Source organism: Protopterus annectens, chromosome 2.part1 (assembly GCF_019279795.1).
Source record: "Protopterus annectens isolate FY-2018-M chromosome 2.part1, PAN1.0, whole genome shotgun sequence".
NCBI lineage: Eukaryota > Metazoa > Chordata > Ceratodontiformes > Protopteridae > Protopterus > Protopterus annectens.
In genome coordinates, this window is record NC_056729.1 from 1,422,361,851 (window position 1) to 1,422,377,569 (window position 15,719).

General features: G+C 47.2%; 1 protein-coding gene across 1 annotated transcript in view; it reads left to right on the forward strand.

Moving 5' to 3' along the window:
* ZFYVE28 (zinc finger FYVE-type containing 28) overlaps window positions 1–15,719 on the forward strand; it is a 2,243,904-nt gene that overhangs the window by 738,123 nt on the left and 1,490,062 nt on the right. The window lies entirely within an intron of this gene.

Genomic DNA, 15,719 nt, shown 5'->3' on the forward strand with positions numbered 1-15,719 from the left:
ACATGAGCGAATGTTATATTTGCGAATGGACTGCGCATTCGCAAATATAAAGTTCAATTATGTGCAGGGATCAAAATATAGTGCGGTTAGGGAAATACATCCCTTTCCTCACTGAGTTGGAATATTAAGTCCCCCCCTGCATAAACAGGATGTTAGGTGTAGGGGTTTAGGGAGTTATGGCAAGGGTGAAATTCTTGTTAATGCCATAAAATGTTGTCGACATTTTCGGCATTAACAGCTATTTTTCGACACTAGGGCAGTTAGGTTATTTGTACTTTCGGCAAAACAATTCGCTGATTAGTACCGTTTTTTGTTTTTTTTTTTTAAATGTCGACATTTCAATAGTAAACATATATATATATATATATATATATATATATATACACACACACACACACACACGTATATCCTTAGTGTATTGTCATGTAGTTTCATGTCAGTTTTTAAATTACCTCCTTGGTGGGAATTAATGCACCAAAAGTACAGTTTTGTATGCCGTTTGTATAAAATTCCATCCAACCCAGTTTCATAGGTTCGTAGCGTGAACATGAAGCTACGCACAAATGTTCTGAAGGCAGCAAGGCGATATTGGTGTATATCTGGGAAAAGCTGCAGTAAGTTTAGTTATCGTTGTGAGTTGTTTACGAGCAGGCAAGTTGCTGAAGCTAGGGGTTTAAGTTAGTGAAGCTCTCAGAAAGGTGCTCAGTAGAAGTAAGGGGTATATATTAGGCTAATGACTACCAAGGGCCTTTATATGTATAGCTGTGCAAAATGTTTCCTTGCAAGATCTAATTTCTATCCATTCCCATGGCCAGTGTCTAGAAGTATATAAAGAAGTTCTTAACGTAACTGTACATATGTGTTAAGGTCATCATCATCATCTTTCGGCTTTTCCCGTTAGGGGTCGCCACAGTGGATCATCTCTTTCCATTTCTTCCTATCCTCTGCATCTTGCTGTGTCACACCAACCGCCTGCATGTCCTCTCTCACCACGTCCATAAACCTTATCTTAGGCCTTCCTCTTTTCCTCTTACCTGGCAACTCCATCCTTAGCATCTTTTTCCCCAATATACCCATCATCCCTCCTCAGCACATGTCCAAACCAACGCACTCTTGTCTCTCTTGTTTTGTCTCCAAACTGTCCAACATGAGCTGACCCTCTAATATACTGATTCCTAATCCTATCCATCCTAGTCACACCGAGTGCAAATCTCAACATCTTTAACTCTGCCATATCCAGCTCTGACTCCTGCCTTTTTTGTCAGTGCCACTGTCTCCAATCCATATAACATAGCTGGTCTCACTACCCTCTTGTAGACCTTCCCTTTCACTCTTACTGGTACCCGTCTGTCACAAATCACTCCTGACACTCTTCTCCACCCATTCCACCCTGCCTGTACTCTCTTCTTCACCTCTCTTCCACATTCACCATTACTCTGAACTGTTGATCCCAAGTACTTAAACTCGTCCACCTTTACCATCTCTACTCCCTGCATCCTCACCATTCCTCTACCCTCACTCTCATTTACACGCATATATTCTGTCTTAGCCCTGCTGACCTTCATTCCTCTGCTCTCTAGAGCATATCTCCACCTCTCTAGAGTCTCCTCAACCTGATTCCTACTCTCACTACAGATCACAATGTCATCTGCAAACATCATAATCCATGGGGCCTCCGGTCTGATCTCATCTGTCAACCTGTCCATCACCACTGCAAATAAGAAAGGACTCTGAGCTGATCCTTGATGTAATCCCACCTCCACCTTAAACGGATCTGTCACTCCCACTCCAGTCCTCACCACTGTCACACTACCCTCGTACATATCCTGTACCACTCTTACATACTTCTCTGCCACTCACTACTTCCTCATACAATACCACAACTCTTCTCTAGGCACCCTGTCATATGCTTTCTTCAAGTCTACAAAGACACAATGCAACTCCTTCTGACCTTCTCTGTATTTCTCCATTAACACTCTCAGAGCAAACATTGCATCTGTAGTGCTCTTTCCTGGCATGAAACCATACTTCTGATCACTAATCATCACCTCCCTTCTTAACCTAGCTTCTACTACTCTTTCCAATAACTTCAAGCTGTGACTGATCAATTTTATCCCTATGTAGTTACTGCAGCTCTGCACATCACCTTTATTCTTAAAGATAGGTACCAAAAACACTTTTTTCCACTCCTCAGGCATCCTCTGACTTTCCAAAATTTCATTAAACAATCTAGTTAAAAATTCCACTGCCATTTCTCCTAAGCACCTCCATGCTTCCATTGGTATGTCATCTGGGCCAACAGCCTTTCCATTCTTCATTCTCTTCATAGCTGTCCTTACTTCCTCCTTGCTAATCTGTTTCACTTCCTGATTCACTATCCCCACATCATCCAACCTTCTCTCTGTCTCTCTCTCTCATTCTCTTCATTCATCAGCCTCTCAAAATACTCTTTCCATCTACTCAACACACTCTCCTCTCTTGTGAGTACCTTTCCTTCACTATCATTTATCACCCTTACTTGCTGCACATCTTTCCCAGCGCTGTCCCTCTGTCTAGCCAATCGGTACAGGTCCTTTTCTCCCTCTTTAGTGTCCAATCTCTCATACAACTCTCCATACGCCTTATCCTTGGCTTTTGCCACCTCTCTCTTTGCCATGCACCTCATCTCCTTATACTCATGTCTACTTTCTTCATCTCTTTTCAATCCCACTTCTTTTTCGCCAGCCTCTTCCTCTGTATACTCTCCTGTACTTTCTCATTCCACTACCAGGTCTCCTTGTCCTCCTTCCTCTGTCCAGATGTCACACCAAGCACCTTTCTAGCAGTCTCCCTTACTAGTTTTACTGTAGTTACCTAGCTATTCGGTAACTCTCCACTGCCTCCCAGTGCCTGTCTTAACTCTTCCCTAAACTCCACTTCACAATCACCCTTTTTTAACTTCCACCATTTAATCCTTAGCACTGCTTTCACACTCCTCCTCTTCTTGATCACCAACGTCATCCTACAGACCACCATTCTATGCTGCTTAACTACATTTTCCCCTAACACCACTTTACAGTCTCCAATCTCCTTCAGACTGGCACTCCTACATAGGATATAATCCACCTGTGTGCATCCTCCTCCACTCTTGTACGTCACCCTATACTCCTCCCTTTTCTTAAAATACGTATTCACCACAGCCATGTCCATCCTTTTTGCAAAATCCACAATCATCTGACCTTCTGCATTCCTCTCCTTAACACCATACCTACCCATCACTTCCTCATCCCCTCTGTTCACTTCACCAACATGGCCATTAAAGTCTGCTCCAATCACTAGTCTCTCACCCTTGGGTACACTCACCACAACTTCATCCAACTCACTCCAAAATTTCTCTATGTTAAGTTGTCAATCTCGCCTTCATTCTTGCTGGATGGGTTCGGAGCTGATCCTCGGCTCCGACTTGGCACTTGCTAAGCTCAAGAGTTACTTTTACCAGCTCGAGGCAGCCCCATATCCCATGATGCAAGGCGGTGATTACCCAAATCTCGTTTGCCGCTTCGCTCATGAGGTCACCTTTTTTGCCAGCTCCTGGTAAGTGAATTTAATTACTCTTTTCCAAGAGATTTAGCTATCCCAGTACCTAAATATTTACTTATTTATAGTTTGTTAGTACCTCGATTCACTTAGCCCTATTCCCGTTAGTTTTCCGTTCCCTTATCTATATTTTTCTGTTATTCAGGTCTTAGGTCTTACCCCCCCAAACAATTTCCTGTCAAGGGTCTCAAGCTTTAAGAAGTGTGACTCGTGCTGTCAGAAGATGTCTCTGACAGACGGTCACACTTCTTGTATTTATTGCCTGGGACCCCTACACCTGCAGGACTCCTGTGCTATTTGCCACTGTTTCAGCCAGAGAGTCCTGCAGGAACGTAGAAATAAATTGATCCTAAGGGGTCTTCTCAAGCCTGAGAGCTCCCCGGCTAAGTCCGGCTCCGGGAAGCACTCAAAGCCATCCAAGGCCCAGCCTTCAGTGTCCAAGTCTGTGGCCTTGGTTCTGACTTCACCGGAGTCAAGATCGACTCTGTCCGGAGCCGATCCTTCCTGCTCAGAAAGTTTAGTATCGGTGCCGATCGGCACCGATACCCTGGCTTCAGCACCTGTGTCGGCTCTGGCTGGAGCCGATACCCTAGCTTCGAAACCTGTGACGGCTCCGGCTGGAGCCAACACATCTCTAACCCAGCTCGGAGCCGACAAGTTGTCTGCTCCAACTGGAACCGAAGGTTCTTCGGCTCCGATGGCTCCGTCGAGAAAGAGATCTAGATCTCCTTCACTGGAGTCTATCCACTCGGCTCCGGCCTCCCCCTTACTTTCGGAGCGGAGCCATCGGAGCCGATCCTCAAGGTCTTCCAGACTCTCAGACCATGACTTAGAGAGAGTGGTGAGTAGACTGCTGAAATCACAGGCACTGGCCCAGATGCTCCATAGCCCGTCTCAGCAGACGACCGCTATTCCACACCCTCCAGAAATTCCTCCTTCGACTCTTTCAGAGCTCGGAGCCGGAGATTATTGGTACCGTGACTGTTGGTGCTTCGGAGCCGATACCACCCCTTTCGGCTCTGTCGTCTTCGACTCCTATCTCCTCCTTGAGACCGTCCTTGGAGGGATCCGGTCGTCGGGCTTCCCTGGTCGGTTCCGAGGGGGCGATTGGCATCGGACCCTTGTCCGACCCCGTTCTCCCTCTCGGGGCTTCGGCCTTGGTGAGCTCGGCGCCGACATCTGCTTCGGAGCCTTCCTTTTCGGTGGGGACGGGAATTCCTGTTTCTTCAGAGCGGGAGCTCTCGGTCCTCCCCGGGAGGGGGGCCTTCGAGGTGATGAGGAGTGTGCTAGCCCCCGAGCTTAGTCAGCAGTCGGTTCCTTTAGCTCCTCCCTCTACGGTGCCTGTAGATGTCTCTTCCCACTCTCTTCCTCCCGGACCCAGAGATCCATCGCCCCAGGTTTCCCCATTGGGAAGAACTTTCTCTTCTGAGGTTTCTCCTGATCCTTCAGGGGAACCCCTGCGTAAGAGGACCTGCAAGAGGAAGCACTTAGACTCCCCTGAGTCTACGACATCAGATACCGACTTAGATGAGTCGGAGGGGTCCCCAAGACCCCCCTCTGAGGATGTCTCTTTTTCAGACATCCTTGAACTCCTGAAACAGAGGGGGAACTGGCCCTCCATTAATCCCTCCGAGGATGAGTCGGTATACCTGGAGGCTTTTGGATCTCGACCCTCCACCTCCTGGGTGTCTCCGCCTTTCGACCCCCTCATGGACATGATAGCTCGAAAGGCATGGGCATCTCCTGATTCTGTGGAACCAGTCCCCAGGAGGCCTTCTAAATTTATCACGGCCCCCACTGAAAAACAGTTTCTCACTAAAGGAGTCCCGGTTGATGCCATGGTGGTGGCGGCCGCCACCAAAAGGAACTTGCAGATCCTTCCATACCAGTCCATCCTCCTAACAAGGAGTCTAGGACCATGGACAGGTATGGTAAGCGGATGTTTTCCTCAGCAACCTTTGCTATGCGTTCGCTGAATTAGTTATGTCACTTCACCCGACTTCAAAGAGATATCCTCAAAGAATTGGGTGAGGTAGTACAGGATCCGTCAGCTGCTGGGGCTCAAGAGAAGATTGCCTCTCAGCTGGGAATCCTAAATTCCATAACTAACTCCTCCATGCGGCTCATATCTTATGCAGCCGATGGGGCGAGTAGAGCCGCAGGCACAGGAGTGGCTCTCAGACGTCAGTCCTGGATGCGGCTTTGCAATTTTTCAGACCCCTTTAAGGCGTCCTTCACAAACTCTCCCTTTGATGGGACAACTTTGTTTGGACCTCAGGTGAAGGACACTTTGACCAGGTGCGAGCAAGATGGCAAGACTCTTTCTGCTGTAGGAGTCCGTTTCTCCACCCCTTCTAGACCTTACCCCAAAGGTCAGAAGGGAGGGAAAATGTGGTTCCGAAAATCACAGGGAGTCACGCCTGACGCACGTGGTCAGTTTACCCCAGAGGCAGAGGGGGTAATAACAACAGATGCCGCCCTAGGGGCAGAGGGGGTCTGCAGAACCAGGGCAGCAGAGAGCCTCTCTCTGACAAGCCCTTCCAGCATCCCTGAGGTGTTGCCCGACTGCCCACCCTTGGAGGCAGTCGGGGGGAGATTGTCACTGTACCCAGAAGCCTGGCTTTCCCTCTCTCAAGGCAAATGGGTACAGTCGATCATATCCGAGGGTTACAAAATACCTTTCGAGAAAAGCCCCTTCCCTCAGAAAGGTTCCCTTCCAGACGTTCCACCCGGTCTAAGGGAAATTGCAAAGCTAGAGGTTTCAAAGCTTCTAGAGAAAAGGGCCATCCAGCCAGTTCCAACAGATCATTTAGAGTCCGGAATCTACTCAAGGTTCTTTTTGGTTCCCAAAAAGACGGGAGACTGGAGACCAATACTAGACCTCAGCAGGCTAAACAAGTCTGTCAAAAAGGCAAGATTTCGGATGGTCACACTTCAATCGATTTTGCCCTTTCTGGGCAAAAACAACTGGATGTGCTCCATAGACCTTCAAGATGCGTACTATCACATAAAAATCCACAGACGCTCCAGAAGGTTTCTCCGCTTTCGGCTGGGGACCAGTCATTTTCAATTCAGAGCCCTGCCCTTTGGTCTCACTACAGCCCCCAGAGTGTTCACCAAATGCATGGCAGTGGTCACGGCTCACCTGAGACGTCAAGGATTCCAGGTGTTTTCGTACCTAGACGACTGGCTCCTTTCAGCCACCACCAGGCATCAACTTCTCCAAGCCAGAGATTATACTCTACGTCTCTGCGGTCAGTTAGGAATTTCAGTCAACTTCGAAAAGTCTTCCTTATCGCCTTGCCAATCTATTACCTTTATAGGCGCAGATCTAGACACTACTCGGATGTCAGCAAACCTAACAAACCAAAGAATCCTGGATATCCAAAACCATGTTCGGATCATCCTATCCAGCAAAAAGGTACAAGCCAGGTTGGTCCTGAAAGTGCTAGGCCTTATGGCAGCTGCCATCACACTTCTTCCTCTGGCCCATTTTTACATGCGTCTCCTACAGTGGATGTTGTTTACCCAATGGTCCTTCCAGCAGTTACCCATGCATCACAAGATCCTGGTGACACAGACCTGCAAAAGCCATCTATCCTGGTGGACTTCTTCCCCCCTAGTCCATCAGGGAAGACCATTTGTCCCCCCGGCCCCAGTAGCCACGGTCACTTCGGATGCCTCCCTGATCGGGTGGGGGGGGGCATTATCAGGGCAGGATGGTCCATGGCACGTGGCAACCGTTCGAATACCACCTGCATATAAATGTCCTAGAGATGAGAGCAGTGCTTTTAACGTTGCAAGCCCTCAACGACTTTCTTCCCTTAGGAACTATTGCAGTTCACACGGACAACATGTCTGTGGTATGGTACATCAACAAGCAGGGCGGGACCAAGTCCTATCCTTTGTGTCGAGAAGCTCTCAGACTTTGGCAATGGGTGATCTCCTCTCATCAGTGTCTGGTAGCAACGCATATCCCCGGGAAAACCAACATAATAGCGGACAGATTGAGCAGAGCTATACTCATGCCTCACGAGTGGTCTCTCAAACAATCTATAGTGGAGGAGATTTTTCAGGAGTGGGGGCCGCCCATGCTGTGACCTTTTTGCTACACCCCAAAACAGCAAATGCCCAGACTTCTTCTCTCTCTTTCCACTTCCGGGCCATCCCCCCAGAGACGCTCTAACCCAGGATTGGCCCCGGGGACTTCTTTATGCTTTCCCCCCTTTTCCGTTAATACCTCAAGTACTCCAGCAAGCTACCGTCTTGAGAGCCAAGCTGATTCTCATTGCCCCTTACTGGCCTCGACAAATTTGGTTCCCTTTCCTTCATCGCCATCTCTTGGTGCAGCCTTGGCATCTGGACCCAGTTCCAGATCTTCTGACCCACCAGTCGGGTCAACTGCACCGGTCCATTCGTTCCCTCAACCTCACCGCTTGGTTGCTCCACTTCCTTCCTTAGCCAGGCTTCCTTTGATCTCTAACCCCGTTAGAGATATCATAGTAGCTTCTCTAAAGTCCTCTACCAGGAGGATTTACTCTAGCAAATGGAAATGTTTCTCCTTTTGGGCAAAGTCTAAGAACATAGACCCTTTTACTACCCCTATTCAGTCAGTCTTGGACTTTCTAGCTGAAAATTTTCACTCCGGTTCTTCTTCTTCCACAGTTAAAGTCCAGTTGGCAGCAATCTCGAATTTCCATGTCGGATTTGCAGACCAGAACATTATGTCTCACAAACTTTGTAAAGCCTTTCTCAGAGGGGTGTTCCTACGTAAACCCCCTGTTAGGGATCCTTCACCACAGTGGGACCTAAATTTAGTGCTGGCATCCTTGATACTTCCCCCTTTCGAACCAGCTGCTACATGCTCATTAAAATTTCTTTCTTGGAAGACACTTTTTCTAGTTGCTATTACCTTGGCTAGGAGAGTGTCTGAACTTCATGCTCTCTGTGTTCGTCCCCCATACTTGGTCTTCCACAAGGATAGAGTATCCTTAAGAACCAATCCATCCTTTTTGCCCAAGGTTGCTTCTAAAACAAATTTAAACCAATCCATTGATCTTCCTGTATTTTTTCCCAATCATTCTAACAGGGCGGAACAAAGATTGCATTACCTAGATGTTCATCGCCAACTCAGATATTACTTGGACAGAACGAAGCAATTTAGGAAGTCTGATCAGCTTTTTCTTTCTTATGGTGAAAATAAGAAAGGTCTCCCTGTTTCTAAAGTGACCTTATCCAGATGGCTGTCTTCCACCATTTCTGACATTTATCAGCTTAGGGGCAAACAACTGATCTCAAAACCTAAAGCACATTCTACAAGAGGTCTAGCCACATCTACAGCTTTTCAGGCTAGACTACCCTTAGACACTATTTGTGCAGCAGCCACTTGGGCCACTCCTCATACCTTCGTTTCTCATTACAAATTGGATTTGGCCTCCAGGGACAGGGCAAGTTTTGGTTCCACAGTTCTCAAGAGTCTGTTCCATTGAGCCACCCAGGATAGAGGTGCTAGGGACGCGGTCCCATCCAGCAAGAATGAAGGTGAGATTGACAACTTAACATTTAGAAGTTATGTACCTACCAATAACGTTCCATGTTAGTTGTCTTCTCTCGCCTTCTTTCTTGCTTCCCTCCCTCCTGTCCCCCTAGCCTGGACAGACCTTGAACTTCCTTTTTCTCTGGGAGATTGTTCTTCCTTGGACACCAGTTAGCTTTGGACCTTAATTACCTGGGTTCCCCTTACAGCCTTCTCAGGTTAGTTGTTCTTCTTTCCTTTGTGGAAAGATTATGGGCAGTTTTTCCTCTAGATACCAAACGAGATCTGAGTAATCACCGCCTTGCATCATGGGATATGGGGCTGCCTCGAGCTGGTAAAAGTGACTGTCGAGCTTAGCAAGTGCCGAGTCGGAGCCGAGGATCGGCTCCGAACCCATCCAGCAAGAAAGAAGGCGAGAGAAGACAACTAACATGGAACATTATGGTAGGTACATAACTTCTAATTCTCATCCATCGCGCACCCAACTTGTGGAGCATACGCACTAACAACATTCATCATTAAACCATCAATTTCGAGCTTCATAAACATCACTCTGTCAGACACTCTCTTCACGTCTAAAACACTCTTGGCATATTGTTCCTTTAGTATAACCCCTACCCCATTTCTCCTGCCATCCACACCATGATAGAACAATTTGAACCCGTTTCCTAAACACCTGGCCTTACTTCCCTTCCATCTGGTCTCTTGCACGCACAATATATCAACCTTCCTTCTCTCCATCATATCAGCTAGCTCTCTTCCTATACCAGTCATACTGCCAACATTCAAAGTTCCTACCCTCACTGCTACACTCCTAACCTTCCTCCTCTCTTCCTGCCCTCGGGCATGCCTTCGCCCTCCTCTTCTCCTACGGCCAACAGTAGCCCAATTTCCGCCAGCACCCTGTTGGCTAACAGTACTGGTGGCGGTCGTTGTTAACCCAGGCCTCGACCGATCCGGTATGTAATTCTGAAAAGTTCTCCACATCAGTAATTTTTGGCAGAGGTTTTTTACGCTGGATGCCCTTCCTGACGCAACCCTCCCCATTTATCCGGGCTTGGGACTGGCACAAAGAAATGCACTGGCTTGTGCATCCCCAGTGGCTGGGTTATTGTTTAATTAATTTTTTTTTTTTTTATTCTGATGTCTGTGTTTACTAATCTGTGTTTGACTGCGAGTTGCTGTCTTGAGTTAAGCCTATATCAGCTGCTGATGGCCTATGGTGCTTACACAGGAGAAGTAGAAATAATACTTTGAGTATCCACTGTTATTTAACATTCCTGCCTGGTATCCTGTACAGTCTAAAGGTTATCATACCATGTTTGCTTTGCTTTTTGTTCATTATATGCAGTAGTGGTAGTTAACTATTTCATAAAATGCACTTACTGATGTTCATTGTATAATTTGCTATTGCAATAATGACTCTAGGAATTTCCTGCTGCAGACTTTATGGCAAGCCAGTGTCCTAAGGTTTTCACTATTCCTCATTTAGGAAAGGTGGCCACCCACCCATCTGGAAGTCAGAATGTTGGTAGTATAAAAGAGATGTCAACTTGTGTGATCTTCATTTTTTTCTTGCCACGCTTTGCTCAAGATACAGTGCGTTTTTGTATACTCCTATCTGTTGATGCAGCCTGGATTTTGCACAGTTTAGGCAAGTATTCCAGGGAGTAAATGTCTTCTGTACTTTTGCTGTTTTTTTTTTTATGTTGGCTTAGTTTAACCTTTGTCCTTCAAGAGTAGATGTCTGATTCTGAAGAAAGAGTAATTGTGCTGATTGTAGGAAACAAATCCCTAGTAGAGATTTCCTGAATAGGTGTGTACATTATGCTAGGCCTGAGCATGGCATTCCTAATTGTTGCAATTGCACCAGGTTTAACCATTGGACAGTCAAGTAGAGAGAAAAATCTTTCTGGTGCTGTTTATCTTAGAAATTTTTTGTGTGTCTGGAATCAGGGTGCCTTTGAATTGCCAGATCCACTGCTGAAATCCTGCCAGAATAGGAGTAGTACTTACATAAGCCCTCCACAGAAAATAACTGCCAGGATGCTAATGACAGTCTTAATTCCAAAGACCACCACCACCACCAAGCTTGAGAGTGTTGAATTTGATGAATTGCCTTTGCAGTCCCCAAATCTGGCATCTGCTTCTACTAACACCTTTGGCACAATCCTTCTGAAAGGTGCCTTGTTCTCCAGTGTAAGCATGTCCTTCCAAGCCAATTTTATCCTTTTATTGGTTAGTCAGGAGGCTTGTGTACAGTTCTTGCTTTCTAACACCAGGGTTATGTTGAGCATAGGCAGGATGGTGTCCTTTGTTTAACAATTATGTCAATAGTACCCGAGTCTACATAACATGTGATAGCCTGGCCCTTTTTCTCTTCCGTATTTCAGGCCTCCTTTCAGAAAACTTTCAGGATGGCCTTAGACTTTATTTCAGAGACCCAGGCAGCTGTCCTCTGAAGAACAGTCAGTGCTAGGATCCTTTTTTTGGAAAAAGGGAATCATTGATCTCTCAGGCTTCTGCTTTGTCACAATCAGAGGCAGATTGCACCATTCCATCTTACACTCCATCCATTAAAACAATACAAACCCAAAAGGAGACTTCGCTCAAAGGGCAAACACCTAACAGAATACCAAAACTCTAGTAACTTACATGGAGGCTTCTTGTAATAAATATGCATAGCCAGACTGTGGAATAGCATTCCTTTCACCATCAGTTAATAAATAACCCTTTCGCTTTAAGGCCAGACTTGTTCGTCCTTCGTTGTCGACGATGACCAAAGAGATCATGTCAAGGAGGTTGTCTGAGTACGGTATGTCCTTCTGTGGCTGATCATTCCGATGCGGGCTTGGAAAGCTCTGCCACATGTTGGGCACAAGTGGTCATTTGAGTTGGTTGGCAATGTGTTGGCTGTGAATTTACGCAGCTCACACTTCCTCTGGGCCTCTGCGGTCCTGCGCTGCTTATAGGAGATGGCACCTTTGCTGATGCAGTTTCGCCAGGCAGAGCAGTCTTGCTCTAGGATTTCCCAGGAGTCCAGGTCAATGCCAAAGCTCTTCAGAGAGACTTTCAATGTATCCTTGTGTGCGTTTGCCTACTGCAAGTTCACCATAAAACAGTCTCTTGGAGAGGCGTGTGTCTGGCATACGTACAAGGTGGCCTGCCCACCTGACTTAGGCTCTCCTCAGCAGGGTGTAGATACTTGACAGTCCAGCCTAAGAGAGGACAGCTGTGGCAGTTCATATGGAAGCGATTCAGCTTTTTAGCATGATGCTCATACACAGTCCATGTCTCACAGGCATACAGTGTAATGTAGGCAGTATAACTGCCTTGTACACCTTCAGCTTTGTGGACAGTTTAATGACAGTCCTCTCCCACACTGACACCCACAACTGTCCAAATGCGGAGCTTGCCTTGGCGATGCGTGTCTACCTCATCATCAGTGTTCACAAATCTGGAGAGTGTGCTATCAAGGTATGTAAACTTGTCAACAGCCTTCAAGATCTCACCTTCAATGGTGATAGTTGGTTCTGCATACGTCTTCTGCAGTGCAGGCTGATGCAAAACCTCAGACTTCTTGGTATTAATTGTGAAGCCAAAGTTTCTGCAGGCAGTGGAAAAGCAGTTCATACTCTGCTGCATCTGGACCTCTGTGGCAGCATTGAGTGCGCAGTCATCTTCAAAAAGGAAATCGTGCAGAAAGTCCTCTTCAACCTGCGGAGGCTACAGCGAAATACCAAGGTTGAACAGCCTGCCATCAGTCCTGTATCTAATCTTGATGCTGGTTTCTTCATCATTGCAGAAGCCATCTGTCAGCATGGCCGAGAATATCATGCTGAACAGCATGGGTGCCAATACACAGCCTTGCTCAACTCTGTTGGTGATTGGGAAGGCATCAGAGGAGTCTCCATCGTCCAGTACTCTAGCAAGCATGCCATCATGGAACTGGAGCATCATACTGATAAATTTGCCTGGACAGCCAAACTTCCATGATCCGCCATAGCCCCTCATGACTAACTGTGTCAAAGGCTTTAGTCAGGTCCACGAACATTGTATAATGGTCACCGTTTTGTTCCTGGCACTTCTCCTGAATTTGATGTGCTGCAAATATCATGTCCAATGTCCTTTGGCCTTCTCTAAAGCCGCACTGACTCTCTGGCAGGTGTCCATCTTCCATGTGTTGAATGAGACGGTTGAGGAGGACTCTGGCAAGGAGTTTGCCAGCAATGACCAGGAGAGAGATTCCTCTGTGGTTGTCACAAGACTGCCTGTTTCCCTTTCTCTTATAGAGATGGACAATGGAGGCATCCTTTAGCTCCTGAGGGGTAACTTCCTGTTGCCACATGGTTTGGAACAGCTTGGTGAGCTTCTGTAACAAGACTGGTTCCCCTGTCTTGTAGATTTCAGCAGGAATGGAGTCAGAGCCTGGTGTTTACTATTGGAGAAAAGCTTAATTACTTCCTTAACCTCTGATTTTTTTGGAGGTTCTTCCAGGGAGGTGTTAATGGCTACTTGCGGCATGCGGTCAGTGACTTCAGTAATGATAGAGGAAGGCCTATTCAGGAAATTGTTAAAGTGCTCAGCCCATCTTTCCGGGATGGTTTTCTTGTCAGTAAGCAGGGTGGACCCATCGGCACTGAGCAGTGGTGATGTTCCAGGGGACTGTGGCCTGTAGATGGTCTTCAAGGCATCATAGAAACGCTTGGAGTTGTTACTATCAGCATACTTCTGGATCTCATCTGCCTTTCTTCTAAGCTAGGAGTCTTGCATCTCTCTGAGCTTTGCTTGCTTTTGATGGAGTTATAGGCTTCTTTCTTGAAGACGGATGTAGTGCCTTCCTGGAAGGATCTGAATGCTTCACGCTTCTTATCCAGCAGCTTCTGAATGTCTTCATCATTATCATCAAACCAATCCTGGTGTTTGCATGTGTTCAAGTCCAAATGAGCGAGAGCAGTGTTGTAGACAACATCCCTAAAGGCTACCCAGTCCTCTTCTGTGCTGTTGGTGCCAAAGCTAAGTTGATCAAGCTTACTGTCGAGGTCCTCTCTGAGGTTCTGGCACACAGAAAGCTTTTGTAACTTGCTGACATTCAGGTGCCTATTGATCTTTTTCCCCTGCAGGCACCGCCTAGGCTGAATGTGCATGTTGAGTTTTGAGAGGATGAGTCTGTGGTCTGTCCAGCAGTCTGCGCCACACATGGCCTTAGTCACTCTAACATCCTGCCTGTCCCTTCTCCTTACTATAACATAATCAATGAGTTGCCAGTGCTTGCTGTGTGGATGCATCCAGGACATCTTGTTGTGGTTGGGTAAGCGGAAGACTGTGTTTGTGATCAACAGGTCATGAACTGTGCAGGTCTTCAGAAGTAGATGACCATTGCTGTTACTTTTGCCGACTCCATTCCTCCCAATGACATCCTCACATGTCTGGTTGTCTGCACCAACTCTGGCATTGAAGTCACCTAAGATGATGAGCTTATCCATCTTGGGCACAAGCTATGAGGGACTCCAGGTCTTCATAAAACTTGTCTTTCCTCTGGATTCGTCGTGGTGGGGGCATATACACTGATGAAGGTGGCATGGCACTTTCCTTCACAGAGACATGAGTTAGTCATTGAATCCTTTAGGGAGGCTGGCTAATTTGCTTATCAGATTAGATCTGATGGCGAAACCCACTCCTGCTTCATGACGTTCATCGCTGATGCGGCCACTCCAAAAAAAAGTATAACCGGCTTTAACTTCTGTCAGCTGGCCTTCGTCTGCAAACCTGGTCTCACTGAGGGCTGCTATTTGGATGTTGTGCCTGCCGAGTTCTCTTGCAGCATTTGCTGTCCGTCTCTCAGGTCTGTCTGTTTTGGAGCTACCCATGAGTGTTCGCACATTCCACGTGCCAATGGTGAACAAAGTCACCAATGTTTTTTTTCTTTGTGATTCGACCGCAGCAAGCAGGCCAGGGGTAGGATGAAGCAGGCTATGTTTAGGGCACCTTTTCTAGCCCCTTCCTCAGACCATGGAGGTGAGCAGAGTGATCCTAAAAAGGGCTGCTCAGACACCCAGGGGGCTGCCAAACTTCACTGCTGCTTTAGTCCAGTAGAGAGCGACCCATTGCCCTGGGCCGCCTGTGTGTGAGATTGTGACTATAGCTTCCACTGTATCCGGACCTGCTGCTTCGTCATTCACCCATCACCACTGGACTTGAGGGGAGGGGGTGATGTTTTGTCTTGCGCGTGAATTGGATTATAGTGAGAGAGAGTTGCGCAGATAGTCAAGTCTCCCTTTCTCATCCCAGCCTATCTTGATCCAGTGGCAAGACATAGTTGGGACAACTGGAGATGGGTCGGGATGCAGTGGATGGCCAACAGTGTCCTAATGTGTCTCACTGTGCCCTGTTTGTGCTCCACATCACTTGCTGAGTCCACTTTCCTACCCGTTGAGTCAGCCTACCCAGTGAGTCAGCCTAGTGATTTTTCTCCGCCCAGTTTGCCGGATCCAGTCTTCTCTTGCAAAGGTAGACAAGCCTTGACTCGCCAAGGGTTGCAAACCCGTCCGCTACCATCACCTGGTTTAGCTGGCCAGTCAAAACCATTGCCTGGGGTGTGGCCGCT